Source organism: Pinus tabuliformis, chromosome X (genome assembly GCF_031772625.1).
Source record: "Pinus tabuliformis cultivar Carrire ecotype Pingquan chromosome X, CPIR1, whole genome shotgun sequence".
Taxonomy (NCBI): domain Eukaryota; kingdom Viridiplantae; phylum Streptophyta; class Pinopsida; order Pinales; family Pinaceae; genus Pinus; species Pinus tabuliformis.
The window spans coordinates 625941568-625962154 of record NC_142308.1 but is presented as its reverse complement, the minus strand read 5'-3'; the positions used below and the strand labels follow the sequence as shown (position 1 = coordinate 625962154).

Here is a 20587-nt window from a genome sequence, read left to right as displayed (position 1 = left end):
AGAGTGCTAGAACAACACTATCAAAACAGAGTCTTGGAATGCACTAAAATTATAACAAGTTCATAAAACACAGCAACTAAAAAGTAACATTAAGCGTATGCAAACGCTAGTTTTTATAGGCATCTAAACGATTGCCTAATGCGTAAAGCTAGAAACTGAAAATTAACTAATCTGTCATGCGTAATAAAGGTTCAGCAACACGTCATAAGCCTCGTGGATGAGCTGGAGGTTCTGGTCGTTATGGGAATTGAATCCAGAGTTGGATTATGTTTCCCACAACCTGCGTAACACGGATAAATCACCAGTTGTATTGACGTGACCCAACAGCTTACGTAACACCGTTTAAGCTGCCTTTGTTGACCGTGGCTTGACCCTCGTTGACCGGAGGTGGAGATGATGTGGCTGATCGAACCAATGGCACAGGAACCTTGAGCACCTTTATTCCTAAATGCCCATGTGGCTCGTTTTGCAAAATGACACGTGGAACCTTGAGATTAACAAAAAGGCTGCGGAATCATCAGATGGCTGCGGAATCGCTGAATGGCTGCGGAATTGCCAGACAGCTGCGGAATCTCTGCAAGTATGTCAAAATCTAAACAAAACAGTCACACATTAGCAAAGTTCACTTAATCATGCTTAAAGACATAAAATGTAATGATCTGGGTTGGTTTACAAGGAAAATGAGGCAAAAGAGAGAGATGAGTGAGGGAAAACTGTAGGTAATGATGGATAATCAAGTGCAAAGTAGAGGCTCTACATTGACCATCAACTATGAAGGTCATAGAAAATGTACTAATGCAACTGTCTGTCTCTACACACCCTTAAATAAAGAAGCCAAAAGGGTCACATCATCAACAAAAAGAAGAATAGGAATGAAAACTTGCACCCATTATTGTCATATGTATGCCCATTAAGGAAAAAATCCAACTCATTGATGTAAAGCCAATCAAGGTGGGAGATAATGGACACCCTTTCTTGAACCTACTAGTGCTCTTGATAAACTCTGTGTGCTACATGGAGACAATCCAGGGTAGACTCATACAAGCACTTGATTTCTACCTAGAGAATCTAAAAAATGCCAACGTCTCTAATCCTTGAGAATAGGCATTTTTGAAATTGTGAAGTGGCTTGGATTAGTTATATAAATTTTAAATATCACATGAGCCTTTGAGATGCTAACAAACATGCTATAAGTGACAAAGATGTTTTCTCCATATATAAAAGCTGCAAAAGGTAGGAAAAATTATTACATGAGCTCCTCTTGTACTAGGTTTCAAGAATCTAAAGGATTCCAGTCTATTATTTTATTGCACATATGATGGTACTCAATGTAAAAAAAAAAAAGGTTTCTCTTTGAGTCTCTCCGAGCAATTGGGATAACCACAAATGAAACACACAAATTTAGAGTGAATTTAAATTATTTATTTTATAAAATTATTAATTATTATAAATAAAAATTCCACCTTTACTTTTTATTATTAATATCAATTTACCCTAAAAAATTGATAGAAACCTAAATATTTAGATAAAATTAATTATTAATTATTAAGCAACTAACCTTAATTTTTTCCTTAAAACAAAACAAGCTCACCTCATAACTATTTAAATCTCACAATTGAGCTCTTCTACTATCAACATTCAAAATAGTCCTGATGATGGATCCATGTTGGGATTTGAAACGTTGATGAAAAATGGTTTTTACTGTGGGTTCTCCGATTTCTAAGTTACTAAATATACCTGCTGAAACATTTCGCATGAATAAAATAAGGCTATGAAACCTATCATAACTATTACCATACTAATAGAATCCCAATCTACTTGTTACTTCACATTGTTAAAATACCATAGAAGTGTCTCTTCACAAATTAACATACCTTTTCGATTGCTTCTTGGCCATAAGTAACTGTTACTATACCAACTTTCTATAGATTGCTTCTCAACTTGATGTATAATGGGCACTTGTTTCAAGAAATAGATCGAAGTAAGAGTTTATTTTTATCAATCCAAATTCCAAAGGTGAATGTGACTATGGAGAATCATTCATGATATAAGGATGGACTCTAAACTGTTTTAATTTCCATATTTTAATTACAGTTATTCGTGCTTGATTCAAGAGAGAGGATTTCCTTAGGTGTTTAAATACAAGAGAGGGAAGCATAGGGCTGCATTGGCCAGGCGATTATTTGAAGGGATTTTCCACCTTTTCATAAACAATTTCCCGCATAAATGATACATAGAATTAGATCCAAGATTTAAATTATGGAAAAAGAAAGTTGACAGCTTCTACAATGCATGGTGGATGTCTTGATTTTTTTTTTGAATGCTTAGCTCTGTACTTCTGAATGATATGTAAATTTAAAAATGAAGCCTACATATAACCCCTCGAAATGTTTTGGGGTAAAATAAACCACAAAAAGAGATTTGGATTCATCGCGTTGATATTTTGAACTATAGCATCGACTTCCACAATGCTGTAGGCACTTGTATTCTAGAGTCTAGCATTTTTTATTATTATCATTCCATGGTAAGTTTACAACATTTTTGGTTATATTTATAAAAAAAAGAGATACTGATAGTATTAATGACTTAAAAGAAAAAGTGGGCTTTAGTCCTCTACCAATTATTTATTTGTAAAGACAAAAAGAAGCCAAAGCTTTAGCCTCAGAGAGAGAGAGAGAGAGATTTGTTAGCGCTTGAATCTGCCTCAGGCTGAAGAAGGCGAAACTCAAGGTAACATCAAACCACTTAGCCTCGTAGCTAGCCCTACGAGGACGGGAGAGGGCTCTCTCCGGTCTATCTCAGCAAAAAAAATTCTAAAAGGGCTTGAGATGACTTTAAAAGAAACTGATTTTAGGCTAGTAAACTGATAGAAACGGGGTTTTTAATAAATGATGGGGTTTATCTGGGCTGCATGGGGCAAAGAAACAGCTTGAACAGAGAAATGTAATCAAAAACACAGATTATCTCCGGAGGCAAGGTAGGCAAGAAATTTAACATTAAATTTAGATTAAATAGAATGGCAAGACTGCTGAGGAGCTGACAAGGGCATAGAGGATGAATCCTTGTCAAACAGAAGAAAACATTAAATATGAACAAACTTATAGGCAGAGCATAAAATATTATGAATTCTACCTAAACACTTCATTTGTTCAATTGGAAATGATCATGAAGTGAAATGAAAACATAATAGGTTACATATGAAACAGAAGGGAAACTTATGCTAAATTGTCATACGACAGGAATCTCAGGGGTCAGAGATGTATTTTTCATTAAAATCTCTGTCAAAATCTGTACAATAGAAGCACTCTGTTCTCCACCAGCTCTCAGATTTCTCCCTTCCTCACACTCACTAATCTCACAAATGATTATTTTAATACATTAAATAAACTATTCTAGAAAAAACAACAGATCGACCCCCAAAACAGGGGCGCTGTTTCAACTAAAGCCATGAAGATAGAACATAATCCTCCATTTGCTCTTAAAGATAGAAAGCCTTCCATTATTCTAGCGTGAAGACAGAAATAGGCAAACGAACCCATGAATGCCACTTTGCAACTGCTCTCAAATTTCCGGATATGCATTGCCACTTTACGGAAATTGCCAAAATATGGGTCAAACTGCCACCTATTTAACCGGCTATCTTTTCTTGAAGAGACTGTAGAATTTGTGCCAATTTGCGAGCTCCATATCCAAATGCACTCCTTATACGATAGAAGTTTGCTTGGCTCATACTCCGCCCAAGATTATTATTTTCACGTAATGGATCCACTACGTTCAAAAATTTGGAGCTAAATGGACGACTGTTACTGTCATGACCATATTTGACTTCAACCAGGAAATCTGTATCATCATCGAAAACCTGGGTTCTTTGCTTAAACTCCTTAACCAAGTGACGAACAACAGACATCCTTGCATCAAATTCCCTTGCTAGTCCATTATCAGAATGGTGAGAAGGAAGCTTATAATCAGGTGTCTTTGTTCCGACAGAAGTAGAATCATCCCAACCAAATTCATCATCACCATGTGGCATAATGGGTTTAGGTGGCCGATTTCGTGAAACATTTCTCTCGTTACTTATTGCATCATCCTGCCTTGTTTGCTTAATCATAGCTTCATCAGCCAGACTTTCCTTAGCTGCGACGAGGCTCAGTTGTAATGACACCATCTGTTTCTGCCACATTTCCTCCATGGAGGTCAGCTTGGCTTCATATTCAGACCATCTGGATTCATATTGGTGCAGTCTTTGTTGCAAAAGGAGATTATCATCTTCCTTCTCCCTCAAAGTTGCCTCTGCTTCAAGGACGCGCCTTTGAAGCTCTGAAAGGTATGATGCTTGAACCTTGACAGTTCCTTCAGTTTCAGAATCCTGCTCAGAGAACTTAAATTCCTTTACAGGCAATGTTTTACTTGGTAGGTCATTGATCCTTTCTATTTGTTTAACCTCAATGTCAAGCTCATCATTTCTATTGAAGCTTAGATCAGTGACACACTCCTTTACAACAACTCTGACATCTGATATTTCTTCATATAACTTTCTTCGCATCATTCCTGCCTGTCTTCTTGCAAGCCAGCCATGGATCACTGACTGAACAAGAATAACCATTTTCTGAGTATTCAGGTATTTCATTCTAGTTTTTCTACACCTTACTTCTTTTTGAATAGTAACTACCGCTCTGTGCCTCTTTATCAAGACTTGATATTCTCTCCTTGCCTTTGCACCTCTTATAAAAGATTGCATGACTACGATTTCTCTTTTGAGCTTCTTGAACTGGCAACGAGCTGTATAGCCTCTGAAAGCTTTTTGGACTCCAAGAATTCCACGAAGAGTTCGAACACGAGTATCTTCCAGTTTGGCAATCTGTCCTGTTCGGAAAAACAACTTTGTGAAACCAACTTGGTACATCTCAGGCAGGATATTAAATTGGTGAAGGATTGCCACTGAGACACTAAGTGCATCTTGGCCAACATTGTTTGCTGGCAAGAGGAACCCATACCGTTTTGCAAACTGCTGGTGAGACATCCGAGTGGGATAGCCCGATCGAGATATCCGAACTACTTCCAGCACTCCACAACAGCGCAACTGCTGCAAGACAAGTCCTCGCTCAAAGACACCTGGAAGTTTCAATCGGTTTGGCTTGATACACCGAATGAAATGAGGTGTAGTGTTTTCCAGTCGCTGCATCAACTTGAAAAGTTGCCCCTTAAATTTGGTTGCGACACTATGTTTCTGAGAATCAGCTCCATTTAACCGACCTCGTTGAGTGATCAACTTCTCTTCCCCTTTACTGAGATTAGATGCAAATGATTTTGGAAGGCCAGTGCATGAAGAAAGTAGCTGGATCAAATCAGAATGCAGCAAATCTCTATTTTTCTCCAAAAATGTAGTTGTATCATATACCACCTCTCCAGCATAGTGCCGAACACGGAATTCTCTGCCTCTTTCTCCTTTGAAGCAAGGGTTCCCACTTAGGTGTTGTTTAAGCTTATTAGCTAAAGTTAAATCGGTCCCCTTAGGGAATGTGCACTCTTCATCCAATAATGAAAGCAAACCTAGTGGCCTCTTTTCAATGAGATCTAAACACTCCTGATTGTCTTCAAACTCCACTTTTGTCCAATCAATGCCATCTATACTATATTCCTCTTGTTCGAGCTTGAACAGATGGCGATTAAAGTGTTGTTGAAGTCTCTCATTCACATAGTTTATGCAAATCTGTTCAAAACTGTTCTTGTTAAAAAACTCAAATCCATAGATATCCAGAATACTTATGGATCTGCCTGTGCGTCGTTTGCCTGCTTCCAGTGACTTGTTGATATGCTCTACAAGCCAGTCAAATAAATTTGCATATATTGCCTTTGCTAACGCATCTCTTGCGTCTATAGCCTGAGAATGAGTAAGCCTCTGCACAATGTCTTCGTTTTCAGCTCGAATCCTGCGGGTCGATAATGCTGTCATAAGCTCTGAAACACTGCAACCTAGCAGCTTTGCAGCATTTCCAACTCCTTTCATATTTTCCATCATGTTGAAGTATCGCTCTCTAAGGACTCGCTCTTCCTTATAAAGAACTTCCATCTCAGCTAATTGTTCAGCTTGTTTCTTCAAAAGTGAAGCAGTTTGTGCATTCTTCCTACAGCAATCATTAGAAGTGGGCGCCTTCCATATTTGTCCATAATCAATGATGCAAACACCGCCACCATCTGATGAAATCCTCTTTGCAATATTCTTTGCCAATTATGCTCCAACACATTATTACAAACTCTGTTTTCTAATTCCCTTTTTAAATTTGCTAATTTTGAATGAGGGCTTTTTCTTTGTCTGCTTGCAGGGATAGGAGTTGATGAAACCACTGCCATTTGAAGAGCTGGAGAATTTGATACATATTCTAAAAAACACATTTAATGATTTCTTCTTCAAAACAGGGTTTTGAAGAAGAATCAATCTCACATTTGACATACAAGACAGAGTCTAACAAGATTTTCGAAGAAGAATTCATTATCAAGATGAGTTGTAGCATAAACAAAAGAGTGAAAGGTAGGACTTTTGATGAGAAACTATGGGTAGATTTGAAAGCTCTTCTTCCCTATTATTTTTATTTTTCACTCCATGTGGAAAAGTCTAAAACATTTACAATGGATCAATAATTGGAAGAAACCATGGAGGAAAAATGGAGCTAGTAATACAATTGTAGGACTTTAGAGGAGAAACCATGGATAACTTTGAAAACTTTTCTTCCCTGACTTTTTATTTCTCAATCCACGTGGAAAAAACAAAAGCCTTTGGAATGGAGCAATATTTGGTAGATAGTTTATCTAGGAATACAATGCTTGGAACTAATTTACTTTTTTCTATCCATCTTATTAGATGACATTAATTTATATTCAAGTCATAGAAGCGTCTGATTGCTTCTCAATTGTTACCTATACCAAGCCTTCTTCAACCTATGGTATTTTAAGAGAGATCTGAAACCTTTTTACCTGTCCCCGAGCCTTATCTTAGCAGCTCAGTTGACATACAAGTGGGGCATTCAACACTCTATTGGCTCATGACAACTATAAAATTTGACATTTAGGTTGCATAAACCACCATAAGGATTTGCGACTTATAGTTATAGCTTGCAATCATATCACAAATAAAAACCATAATGAAGAGTTCACAATAGCTTGTAATTGCATTTCAAATAACCACAACTTAGAGTTCACAAGGCATGGGATGTTAGTATGCTAAGGGAAGATGCCATCACATCAAGCCTAGGACATAGAAACTTGCATCTCAAAACCAATTTTCATATTGATAAAGCTGGTCCGAGTAATTGTGAATGTGAAAATTATTCATGAACAATTTTTTTTGAGAATATTAACACAAAATATTGACAAAAAATCTGTGAAGTGATGCATCAGAAAAATATTTCTCCACCTAAATCATATCACAGAAACCTTAACTCTGAAATACTAGTGCCATCCAAAATTTCAAGTTTCAATAGTGGATGACTTGAGAATATCCATCATTTCTAAAGAAAATCCCCATCACTTTCAGAAGCTATGGTCACACATGAACATTCAGTGGATATGGTGTGTCTGACAAAGATTTTGGACATTGAGAAAATTAGTTTTTCTATGATATTTTCTATAAAACATTTCCTATAGTGTCATAATATACATAGGTTATGGTCATAATCTGGTCAATTTAAGAATATTTCCTAAGCTTAAAAAATAAACAAATATATAGAAACCAAACCTGCCAAAGATTTCATTCAGAGAAGAACGAAAATTCTCCATTCCTGCAATGGGGAAGAAGGAGAAGCTAGAGGTTGCAGAGGATTTCTCCAATATTTAATAGAAGCAGATGACATCCTACTAGAAATAGGTGATAATTTCAATAATCTGTATTGAAATTGTCATCAATACTATAAATAAGTGACAATTTTCTTTGTTTTATAGAATGTTGTTATCCCTTGGGAGATAACGTTTAAGCCATTCCTCTTCATCTCTCTCATGTTCTTCAAATGGGGTGGGCACATGCTGAGATTCTCTTCTATGTACATTTCTAGCATTTTCACCAACTTTGTTTTCTACAATAGCTTCCTTGGACAATGCTAATGGAAATGGCTCATGCAGAGAGCTCCCAACACAGTCACCAACATGAGATATATTAGTTGCAATAGATTCCCTTGAGAGAGAGGAGGCTGAAGGTGAATCATGAAGAGAGGCCGATCTATTCCTCTACGAAAAAATAGACCTACTTAGGGGCAAAATCCTAAACCCAGATGATAACAAAGAAGGACGATGCAACTGCTGATGACAATGAAGACTGTGACTAGAACTGAAGTTGGAATAGCATTATGCGAGTAAATTATAAGAAACCCATTGTGATGCTCCTCCAACACAGGGTTCATAATGTTGGTATTTTATAGAATCACTACTACTCCCTCTCTCTGGGTGAGCATCTTTCTCCTGGATGTTGTCTGTTGTTGTTACAACTGTTGGGCCAATGTTATCTCCTTGGACATATGCTGTGAAAATGCTCCGGAAATAGTGTTTTTCTCCTTGGACCATAAGAAATGCCTCCAAGAAGACCCAATATGCTCACTGTTCGATGGATACAATTTGAAACGCTAATAGGAGAGTAAAAAAGGCAACAAAGGAAATCATAAATGAAATATGGTAGGCTGACTTCCAATGCTCCAATTTGCAAGACAATATAAAGCATTGATAAAAATTTCATTTAAATGGAATCTTCAAGATAAAGCATTATCATAATTTTACTCAATGGAATCTTAACTAAGAGAGAAAAAATAATTCTTACAAGTGTATAAGTAAGAATATTCCAAGTCTTAAATAATTGACATTTTAGTAGATGTCATTATAAATATTTCTTCATCTATCATGTTATATATAATAACCCATTTGTTTCCCTTTGTTTTCTGAAAACTCTAGCCATAGTGATCCATTTTTTAAGTCTAGCTGTAAACCCTTTGTTTTTCCAACTCTAATCGCATTTCCCCATTCCCCTTTGAAATTTCTTTAATACCTTAATAAAACATGTTGTAAACCTTTTTAAAGGTTGGGACCCATAGTTTATATCGCAATCGGCCTGCCCTATACCACCCCCATGTAATACACAGGACCCGACTCTATTGCAATCGCAATTTTTAAAAGGGCCGCATCTATTTAAAGACCCGTCATATTTTAATGGCCCAGATTTTTACTTCGCCAGATCAATGACTGATAATTCTTTTGCGTCCCCCCCCCACTTACCATCCTACCTTTATCGGACGAGGGGGGGGGGGGGGTCCGAAAAGTGGTTTTTTCCACTTGGGCTTGCTGCTACGTGTCCCTCCTACATGATTTCGTACCCCCCTCTCAATACCTCTTACCACTCACACCCCCCCCGAAAACCACTCAGCCCTTACACCCACTCCCACCATAACATGTGCTCCCGATTATGTCACACTCACTTTCGCTCTACCTCCACTTCCCCACTAGCACATATCTCCTCCCACCTGATCCCACTCTCGATTATTGTTCTATCTCTTAGCCTCCATCCATAATGTTCCAACCCAACCATGGATGTCCACTCTCATCCTGATAGTATGTTCATTCCCTCCAATCCCTAGCTGCCATGTTGCCCATCCTGCATGAACGGTTCTGAGAGAAGTGGCCCTCCTTGTTTCCTTCATAATTGCAAACCACATGGGATTTCCAGATTGATCAATGACCTAGATCAACGAACACTTTTTCTCCATGAGACATCAAGAGTATTTTTCAATGTTTCTTCAGCAATATGGTAATTAAAGAGACAACAAGAAAACATGGCAGAGAAACAGTGGAATAATAATGGCACTTTCAAACACGTTTCAAACAGAAAACAACATGCCTATCAACAGGATAAACAATATTTTCATTTAAAAGCCCAAAAATAGCGTAGTAGAATTCGAAAGGCTGGATGCTCTGAAAAATTGTAACTGCTAGATAGGTTCTGTTTATACGACTTCCATTTATATTCAAATTCTGTTGTAATATAAATCCCGATGAAGTCTCAATGTTTTATTAATTAGATAGGAACAAGTGTCTAGAACAATGGATTGAATCAGGCCTAGGTGGCAAGATATATAAAGATACATTTCTCTATAAATAAGTAGATTTCCGACTCTGAGAAGGGTTGATTTGGAATGTGAGAAACTGGCCTTCTACAATATTTTGTTCTTGTAATAAAAATTTGCAGCACTCTATTTTTGTACATGAGATTCTTATTATGACTTTTATGAGTTTTTATTATGTTGTTATTAGTTTTAAATAATATCTTGATTACTTGGAAATTTTTCATACAACTCCAATTTCCTTCATTTACTGTGTATCACTGTGAGTGTTCATTTGTATTAGTTTTAAAGCCATAGATGCCTTAGATTCCATTAAACACTATTGTTGATCATTTTTTGTTTTAATTTGACCCCATGCCCAATGGTGGTAGTTATCACATTTTTATTCACCTACAAAAAAAAAAAGAGATCAGAGTTAGTCTTCTGAAATTTAAGTTTATCACAAGTCATTTTATAAATATTTTGAGAGAGCCCTCTCAGATTGGAAGGACTAAATTCCAGTCTAAATTTGGTTTGAAATAGTTACATTTGGTTGAAGGTTGATACAACCCAACCTGTCCCAACCGAGTGATAACATTTTGGTGTGTCTGCTGAGAGTCCAAAAGTTATATCATCCTGGATGTTTCATTTCAAAAGATGAGCTCTTGAAGGTAGCATGAGATCATATTATTCGAGGCTACATTTATACCTTGGCGACTCCACTGGTAATTTCAACTTAAAGGTGGCTTCTAATAAGATTAATACAAGGAGCAATCCAGACCCTAATCCACCAGAAATAGTTGGTGATCTAGAAAAAATTCTCAGAAAAGATATTAGTTCATCAAAATCAGGTACTTCATTTCTCTTAAGATCTACCTCATTACACTCTAGAGATATTCAAGATATTGAAGGTATTAGATTTGATGAAGAGTATAAGCCTATATTTCTCAGATCTAAATCAGAGAATGATTTACCAAAACTAGAGTTAGATTCTATTTTTGAGATTCCTAAAGAAGTTAAAGATAGGTTTTGGGAAATTGTTGCATCAGAATTGTCACTTGAACAAGAGTCTTTAGAAAAACTAAAAGAATTTGATCCTTTTGAACTTTTGTCAAGAAAAGAAATTGGTTTCCCTTTACCTGAAAGAAGTACCTTTACTTCGAAAAAAAAGTATCTATCACTCAAGCCCCTTCGAGTACATCTGCTTTCATCACTACCCCTACTAGTTTCATTTTTACCCCTCTTGTTGGAATTTTTGCTGGTATTTCTGCTATGACAACCCCTGCTAGATATGCTCCTCTTGTCTTACTAGACGTACTTCATAACTTACCTCAATGGTACTCCACTAGAATAAAAAATTTTGGAAGTGAGGAGGGGATAACTGTAGAACAACATGTTGATCAATTCAATGACTTTATAGACCTAGAATAGGTAGATTATGAAGATGTTAAAATGAGATTATTTGTACAAAGTTTCATTGGTGAGGTGAAAAATGGTTCAAAGCTTTAACCCCTGGGAGTTTACATGATTGGAATGAATTAGAAGATGCCTTCTTAAGGAAATGGGGAAGTAAAGTTAATCCTGTACAAGCCTTGACTAAATATAATAATTTGAAGAAGGCCAGCCATGAATCAGTGAAAGTTTTTTCAAAAAGATTCAATAAAGTCTACAATTCCATTCTTTCTCACATTAAGCCTCCCCCAGGAGCTGCTGAGTTACACTATGCTGAAGCCTTTGATTATGAGTTTTCCATCCTACTAAGAGAGAGAGAATCTGTTACCTTAGCTGACATGCAGAATGATGCTGTGAAAGTGGAAGTTAATATGGCTACATCAAAAATATCTAAAGTGGATAAAGGAAAGTTAAAGGAGGAGGAACAACCATCCACCTCTTTTGATGTTAAATTTGATACCATGATGAGAAAAATGGAAATACTCATGGATATATTAGCCCTTGGAAATAATCCTCCTACTGCACAACCTGAGACACAAGTTAGAAATCCAAACTTCAGAAGGGTTCAAATCCAACAAAGGCAAAGAGAATAGAGAAATCAGCTTGACCAACAAGTTAGGCCTCCTTTCCATCAAAACCTAGTAGATGATGAGGAAATGCCACCAGAATTTCGAGAAGATACCATTCATTGTCTGGATGAAGATGAGAAATGAATGTTTTTAACAAAAGAACATGATGAATCTTATAATGACTTGCATGGTGATGAAACTAAGCCACAATCAAAATAATTAGAAGGCTATCAACATGCTATTCTAGAGATGTAAAATTAATATAATTTGAGAAATGGAAATGTTCCTGTAGTTGCAAATAAAAATCAGCCTAAGAAAGATGCTCCAAAGGTTATAGAACAAAAGAAAGAAACCTCTGCAAAAGAAGTTGAGAAGACACAACCAATTTTCAACTTGGAGAATGAAATCTCAAAGATAAAGATTGTTGTCCCCTTTAGAGAAATAATAAGAGTTATATAATATAGAAATCAAATTGTTAGAATGTTTAATGCTGAAGCTGAATCATCTGATATTTTGAATTTGCATGAAGATCATCCTATTGTGTTCCCAGGGCCTAGAGCAAAAGATAAACAGAATGAAGAGGTACCACCTTTCTATGTGAGTTTAAACATCCATGACATGACAGTACATAATCTATGTTAGATTCAAGGGCATCACACAATTTAATGCCTAAGGTCATCATGGAAATATTGGGTTTAGATATAACTAGACCATACAAAGACTTCTTTTCATTTGATTAAAAAAGGGTGAAATGTATAGGTCTAATCAAAGATGTGGTTGTTGCCTTAAGTCAAATTCCTAATAAGACTATATTGATGGATATTATTTTCACTGATATTCCACCAAATTTTGGCATGTTACTATCAAGATCATGAGCTGCCAAAGTTAAAAGAAATATTCAGATGGATATGTCTTATGCTACGATCCAAATTTTTGGTGAACAAAGGATATTATATAGAGAGACTAGGATGGAATATATGGTTAGCAGTAAAGACAAACCTCAAAAATTTCTAGTATATGCAATGGAGACTAGATTGGGCTCATCTATACTCTTCAATGAAATCACCAACAACACATAAAATCAACATGCAGAAAAGGAGCAGCAAGCTGAAGAGATTAATAGGAAAGGGTGGTGGCACATGAGATTTTATGGTGCTGCAGGAAGAGATGGAGCTGGTGCATGCATATGGATAATTATCCCGAGATATGAAAGTAAGATTTTCTCTTATAAATCAATTTCGATTCCACAAATAATATGGTAGAGTATGAAGCATTGGTTTTGGGTTTAGAAGTTTTGAAGAATTTAGGTGCTAAGAAAATCTTTGTTTTTGGTGATTCTGAATTGATCATCAAACAAGTTAACAACACATATCAAAACAAGAATGTTAGAATGAGAGCATACAGAAATCTGATTCTTGAATTACTGGAAAATTTTGAAGAATATAATTTCATCATCAAACCTAGAGAACATAACAATGTTGCAGACTCTTTCGCTATTTCAACAAGTTTATTTACAATTCCATTTCATTCCAGCAATAAATATGAAGTTGACATTAGGCATAGACCTATTATACCTGATAACATAATAAACTGGCAAGTGTTTGATAATGATCAACAAGTCAAAAGTTTCTTGGAATTGAAAGAAGAGTTTGAATCTATTCAAGTTGAACAACAAAACATATTTGCTGAAACAAAAGCCAATACCAAAGTTGTTCAGCTAAAAAACAATTGTATTCCAAAGGGACTGATTCCTCTTGAGAAGTTATTTGACCAGAATGATGTGGCCCAAAATCCGAAGATGAAATTTGATGATGAGGAGCTTGAGACTTATAATCTTGGTACTGTAGAGAATCCAAAGAATGTCAAGTTGTCCAAATTTCTTTCTCTTGAGGAAAAACAAAAATATATAGTTTTGATGAAGAGATATGTAGATATTTTTGCATGGAGTTATGTTGATTTGAAAAGATATGATCCAATGTTATTCAATGTACCATACCAATAAAAGAAAATGAAAAACCTTTCAAGCAAAAACTGAGAAGGATAAATCCATTGCTTTTTCCATTAATTGAGAGGGATATCAAAAAGTTGTTTGAAGCAAAGATCATAGTACCATTGAGGTTTTCCAAGTGGATAGCTAACCTGGTGCCCGTGAGAAAGAAGAACAAGGAAATTAGGATATGCATTGATTTAAGGAACTTGAATAAATATTCATTAAAGATAATTATCCACTTCCCAAAATGGATCATATTTTGCAAAGCATTGTAGGATCACAAATGATGTCAATGCTAGATGGTTTCTCAGGCTATAATCATATATTGGTACATCATGATGATCAAGAGAAGACAACTTTTACCACACCCTGGGGAACATTTATGTATGCAAAGATGCCTTTTGGACTTATGAATGCAGGGGAAACTTTTCAAAGAGGTATGGATATTGCATTTGCAGATGAGATAAATAGGTATGTAGTAGTATATTTGGATGATATTACTGTGTTTTCTAAAAAAGAAGAAGAACATCTCAAACACTTGGAGAGAGTCTTTCAAAAATGTAGAAAATTTGGTATTTCTCTAAATCCTACTAAGAGTATTTTTGCTTTGAAAAAGGGAAAGTTGTTGGGTCATATTATATCAAAGAAAAGAATTAATATTTATCCAAGTAGGGCTTATTCTATCCAGAAAATTGGTTTTCCCAAAAATAGAAAAGAAATTCAATCTTTTTTAGGCAAAGAGAATTTTGTGAGAAGATTTGTTCCTAACTTTGCAGAAATTGTGAAACACATCACAAAGATGCTTAGGAAAGATTGTGATATTAAGTGGATAGCAGAGGCTAAAAATTCATTTGAAGAAATAAAAAAGGCTCTTACTCAGGCTCCAGTCCTTATAAATCCTAATTTTTCAAAGCAATTTTTGGTTTTACTTTTGCTTCAGAACACACAATTGCTGGAGTATTGTTGCAGAAAGGACAACAAGGTTATGAACAACCTATTTCATTTTTCAGTAGAACACTTGGAAATTCTGAATTGAAATATAACATCATGGAGAAGCAAGCTTATGCTTTAGTGAAAGCTCTTAAATATTTTAGAGTGTATGTCATTCATTCACACATTATTGCTTATGTACCTAATGTTGTAATAAAGGACATATTAACTCAAGCTGATCCAGATGGTAAAAGGAGTAAATGGATTGCTACTCTGCTGGAGTATGATTTGGAAATTAGGCCTACAAAATTGGTAAAAGGACAAGGGTTGGAAAATTTGATGACTCAATCAAATTTTGACTGTCTAGATATTAATTTTGTAGCAGAAAATTCAGATACAATTGAAGATGAAGAGCTGATCCCTGTTGAAGAAAAGTTTACAATGTAATATTGGTATAAAGATGTTATCTTTGTAATACAAAATCATAGATCTCCTCTTGAACTAACAAAGTCAAAATCCAGATTTTTCAACTTGAAATCAGTGAGATATTGAATTTTGAATAAATGTTTGTATTGGAAAGATTCATGTGGAATACTTCTTAATTGTCTATTGGAAGATGAAGCTAAAAAGGTGATTGAAGAGTTTCATAAAGGTGATTGTGAAGGATATCATTATTGGAGAGAAACAGTGAATAAGATACTCAAATCAAGATTTTATTGGCCTTCAATGTTCAGAGATGTATATAGAAAGGTTGCTGCTTGTCATGAATGTCAAATATTTGAAGGAAAAAGAAATTTACTCTCATTGCCTTTGAAGCCCATTTTCGTTGAAGCCTGTGGCGCAGGTAAATTATTAGTGCAGACACAAACAATTCCTCTAGCCCGAGAGAGTGGGTCTAGCCACAAACAAACAATCTATGGAAAATCTCCTTAAGCTAGAATCAATTAAGAGGGCCTACCTCTTAGAATGCTATTCCGCTTGGTGATGATCTTGCTTCTTCACTCCAGCTATCTCCGAGTTCCTTCCTTTGAATACCTGAAACAAGCAAACAACAACGACAACAAATGTGATAACATGCGATATTGTATTCAGCCTACATAATAATGGTGAGCACCAGTATTGCAGCAAGAATGCTGCAACTCCTGGGGCTTCCTACTTTACTTTTATCAACCCGGTAGTTCGTAACAAACTTGGAAGTGACGGTGTTGTATGCACAAGTACTAGCTTTTACTGCAGGCTGTCACTTGGTTAGCTGGCGCAAGATCACTAGGATCTTAAGCCAACTTCTATGAATTCTTAGAAGAAGCTTTTAGCTGTGATGAAAGAAAGCTAACTCTAAAGAGGCTATTCTACTTGTAGAAAGAGAAAGAAGACTGGAGTGTAAAGCAAACCCTAGCAAACCCTAATTCTTCCAACTAACCCTACTTTTGCAGAAAAAGAGATGAAAAATGATGAGATGAGTGTCATTGACTAATGAGAAAGTAAATTTCATCTATTCAAGCTACTTCAGGAAGGAAATGAGAAAAACAAACATCTTTTTGGGTTTTTGAGTGTTTTATGTGAAATTGTTATGCTTGTAATTTATCTGTTTGTGGTTGTGGTAGAGATTTGGTGGTGATGGAAGGTGACCTTGGGGTTTGCAAAGGTGTAGGAAGGTGTGGGGGAGTCCTAAGAAGCCTCTAGTAACCTTCTGGAGACTTCCTCTACAATCGGACTTCAAAAAGTCACTTTCAGGAAATTCTACAGGAGGTTGCAGGGGATCTATAGGAGGATCTACAAGAGGATGCTGAGAGTTGTTTTTAGAGGTTTTAAAGGTGGAAAAATGGTGGGAAAGGGTAGCTAAAGATTAGAGGGAGGTGTCAAGGGGTATGAAGCTCATCAAGGATGATTAGGAAAGAAAATGATGGTTGGATTTGTTCAAGAGGCAAGAGGAAATCTTATGAGGAAAATGCAGAGATTAGGGTAGATTTGTGAAGGGCTGTGAATAACCTGTGAAACATGTAACAAAAGAGATGGAGAAGGCTGATTTATTGATTTATTATGAGCAGAGGTGTGTTGTAAGAGAGTTGCAAGTCAAAATATTGAAATTGAGCAAGAAAAGAACTAGCTGTACCAAAAGAACAGAACTGTCTCTTATGTTAACCTAAATTTTGACCTAGAAGAATAAAATGTTGAACTGTGCTATATGAACAGGAAAGCATGGAAAGAGATTTATTGTAGAAACATAAATGAACATGGAAAAATGGGTCTGAAGCAGAGAATTAACTTTTAAATTAAACTACAACGCTAGAAATTGCATGGAGGAAGCAAAACTGTGTTTTTTATGGCAACAAGCAGATCTTGACCTCAATTCATGGTCCCCAAATGAGGAAAGAAGGTCAGGCTCTATTGATGGCCTTTTTGTGTCTTTCTCTTACCACTATTTAACCTACTTCAGCAATTGAAATGGAAACAACTATGTAAAGCAACAAAAGCAACCTATTCTAACCAAGGGAAAAATGAATCTATCTAACATAAATTAATTCATGAACTGAAGCAAAAACATATAAGTACAAAGCAAGAGGTGTTGGGTAGCTTGGGTTGGGACCTAACCCAAGAGCTTCAGCCCTCTGAAAGAAATCGGTGCTGGCTCAAAAAATGTTTCATCTCCATTATCAAAATAAAAGTCACATTACGTAAATTGTTCACAAGAGTAAGCTCGAAATGAGCTGAGCAAGAATTGCAACAAAAGTGCAAGAATTATGAATAACATCCAACTAAACTACTGAGCACCTAATCCCTCTTATTTATACAACTGGAGCCTTCAATATCTCTCCTAAAATCAAGGAGTCTCGGCTCCCAAGACTAGAGATAGACAACAGTTCTTCTTCACTTGCTTGGCTGCCCCTTTAATGCATCAATGTGGCTGCTTGTGCTCTGAGCTTTCTGAAGGAGGATTCGAGGTAGGGGGTCATAAATGAGGGGGACACCCTCCTACAAATCCTCTCCCTTGTTTTCCTCGAATATTGGCTGCCAAATGCTCATTAAACCTCTGATTTTGTCTCAAAATTGACCAAAAATTTGCATAAAGCACACATTAGACTTTTTGGCATAATGACTAACCCAATTCACTCTATTAGCATAAATATAATAAAAAAACATGCAATAAAATAATGAGAATGGTGGATTAAGTCAAGTTATAAGGCCAAATGAGCCCATATAATTACCCATTTCTGGGGCTCATCATCACCCCCTACTGAATGGGTTGCTCATCCTCTGAGCAACTAGTCTATCTCCTCATCTTTGATGGCCCTAATGGCCTCCTTGACATTCCAGGCTTCTGTTGTGAGATCCTCTTCCCTATCATGGAATCCAGCCTTCCTATCCACCTCTTCCCATTGTTGTCTTTCTTCCTCCTCCTTTGTCTCCTCTAGCAGTCCTAGCAATAGTGGTGGACTTAACTTGAGGCCAATCCAATTGTCCTTCAAACTTTGCATAGAGTGCTTATACAATGGAACTCTCCTCAAGACTTCTCTCATCCCATTTGGGGAGTGACACTCCCTGATCTGTAGGCTGTGTGGCAATGTGTTCCACCTTCTCATGCAGTCATTAATGCAGTCATCTCCAAGCAGTCTCTCCATGTCCTCAAAATGTGCAATAGCCTGGGCCTGCTCATTGATGTGCTTAGGGGCACCTTAAGGATCATCTGCAAGTTGCTGGTGTGTGCTAAGGAGAGCCATAGGGTTGTTTGGCTCTACCCTAATCATTAGAGGCTCATTTTGTTCTTTTGCCATCAATTTCTTGATTTTTGTGGCCCTTTTCTCCTCATGGCTCATCCATGATGCCTTGGCCATCAGCTGCAAATCCCCCAACCTAGCATTGGGGTCCCATAGGTTCGTATCAGCGAGGGCCAGGTTATGCAAGTAAAACTCTGCCAGCTTTGCCTTGTCTTCTGCTGAACTGTAGTCACATAGATCTAGGAATTGTCTATAATCTTGAAAAGGTATGGCACCTCTCTGGGCCAGAGTCTTGATTTGGAACTGTAGCCACTGATATTTGAGGTATACTCCATATGATTTGGCTGCATGCACTGTTTCCCTTTCTTGCAGCTGTTTTCTTAACATTTCATTCTCTACTTCCAAGTGAGATCTTATGATTGCTTCTGCATGTTTTACAGTGGCCAGCTCTATGCCCATCTCTCTAAGCTTGCTCTCCATGTGGCCAATGTCTTCCACCCCTTTGGACTTTGCAATTTTCATCCATCAGTGGATCCTTACCCTTTATTTTTCTAGCTCAAAGAAAAGTGGGACTGCAAACTTCTGTGGGATGATTTTCCCTCCTTCTAGAAGGTTGTAATAAGAGCCCAAACTAGGCTGAGGGTCAGGTTCTAGTATCCCTGTTGTTTCATCCTTCCCCTTGGTCTTCTCTTCTGCCCTTTTCTCAAGTTTCTCGGTCTCTTGTAGCTTTGTCAAGGTCTCCTATAGAGCGGTTTGTGCCTCCTGTAGGACTATTTTAGAGTCCTGTAGTTTGATCCTTTCCTTCCAAGTGGAAGATCTAGGGCTTCCTCTTTCATAGGTGATGGGAGTTTTGGATGGAGATTCCTCCTTTTTGGCAGTAGGAGAACCTTCAATGGTGATAGGCTCTTTTGAGGGTGGCTGTGGCTTCCCTATTTTTATCCTAGCGCTTTTTCAAGACCTGAAATACATGGATGATTGCCTTTTTCTCTTTTGTTTAGGCTTAACTGGGGTGCTGAGTGTAGCCAGAATCGTTGTTGCCTCCATTTCTAGTGTTTTAGGAGACACATCTACCTTATTTGCTTCTGTTTCTTTTTCTTTTGTCTTTTCTGCCTCTGCTAGTTTTGTTTCTTCTATCCCTCTTTTAATTTCCTCTTCTTCTTGTTTAGTTTCTGCCCTCTCTAGTGTAGTCTTTATCTTCACTAATTTAGTCTTTTTCCTTTCTATTTTAGTCCTTTTTCCTCCTGTCCTAGGTTCCTTCTTCTTCTCTGCTTTGGTATTATCCTTCTCCATTTCATGTTTTTCTTTCTCTGTTTGTGTTTTCTCTTCCTCTTTCTTGGTTTCCTCCTCATCTTCCCCTTTTTTTTCTTCTCCCTCACTTTCAGATGGACTGAGGTCATATGTGAGGGATTTTATATCATCATCCCTTGTCATATTTCTAAAAATATCCCAGGCTATGGGTATTTTGAAGGTGTGGAGGGCCTCTTCTACCAACAATTTAATTAGCCCATGGTGAGCCAATTGATATGGAGCTCATGCCTTCAATTTAATGCTGGAATATATTAGGGAATGGAGGAGAAAATAGGGAATACTGAGTTTTTGGGGTGCAAGAAGATCCATGCCATATCTCAATTCATGAAAAAGTATGAAATGATACCCATAAACTATGTTGTACCTTCCTTCACAGGAGATGTATTCGATAATCTGATAATTGACCTCATCCCAAGGGTAGGGTATGCTTGTTCTCCTGATGCCATTTTTGTCCTCTACAGGATGCTCATTTGGATGGAAGAAGGTTTTCTTGGCAACTTGACCCAGTGGCTTTTCCTCCTTGCTCCAGGGTAGTCCAAGTGGGAGACT

At 36.9% G+C, this 20587-nt stretch overlaps 1 pseudogene; it reads right to left on the bottom strand.

Moving 5' to 3' along the window:
• Window positions 1-3628: 3628 nt before the first annotated feature.
• On the bottom strand, window positions 3629-6070 carry LOC149141564 (myosin-1 pseudogene; annotated as a pseudogene).
• Window positions 6071-20587: the final 14517 nt, after the last annotated feature.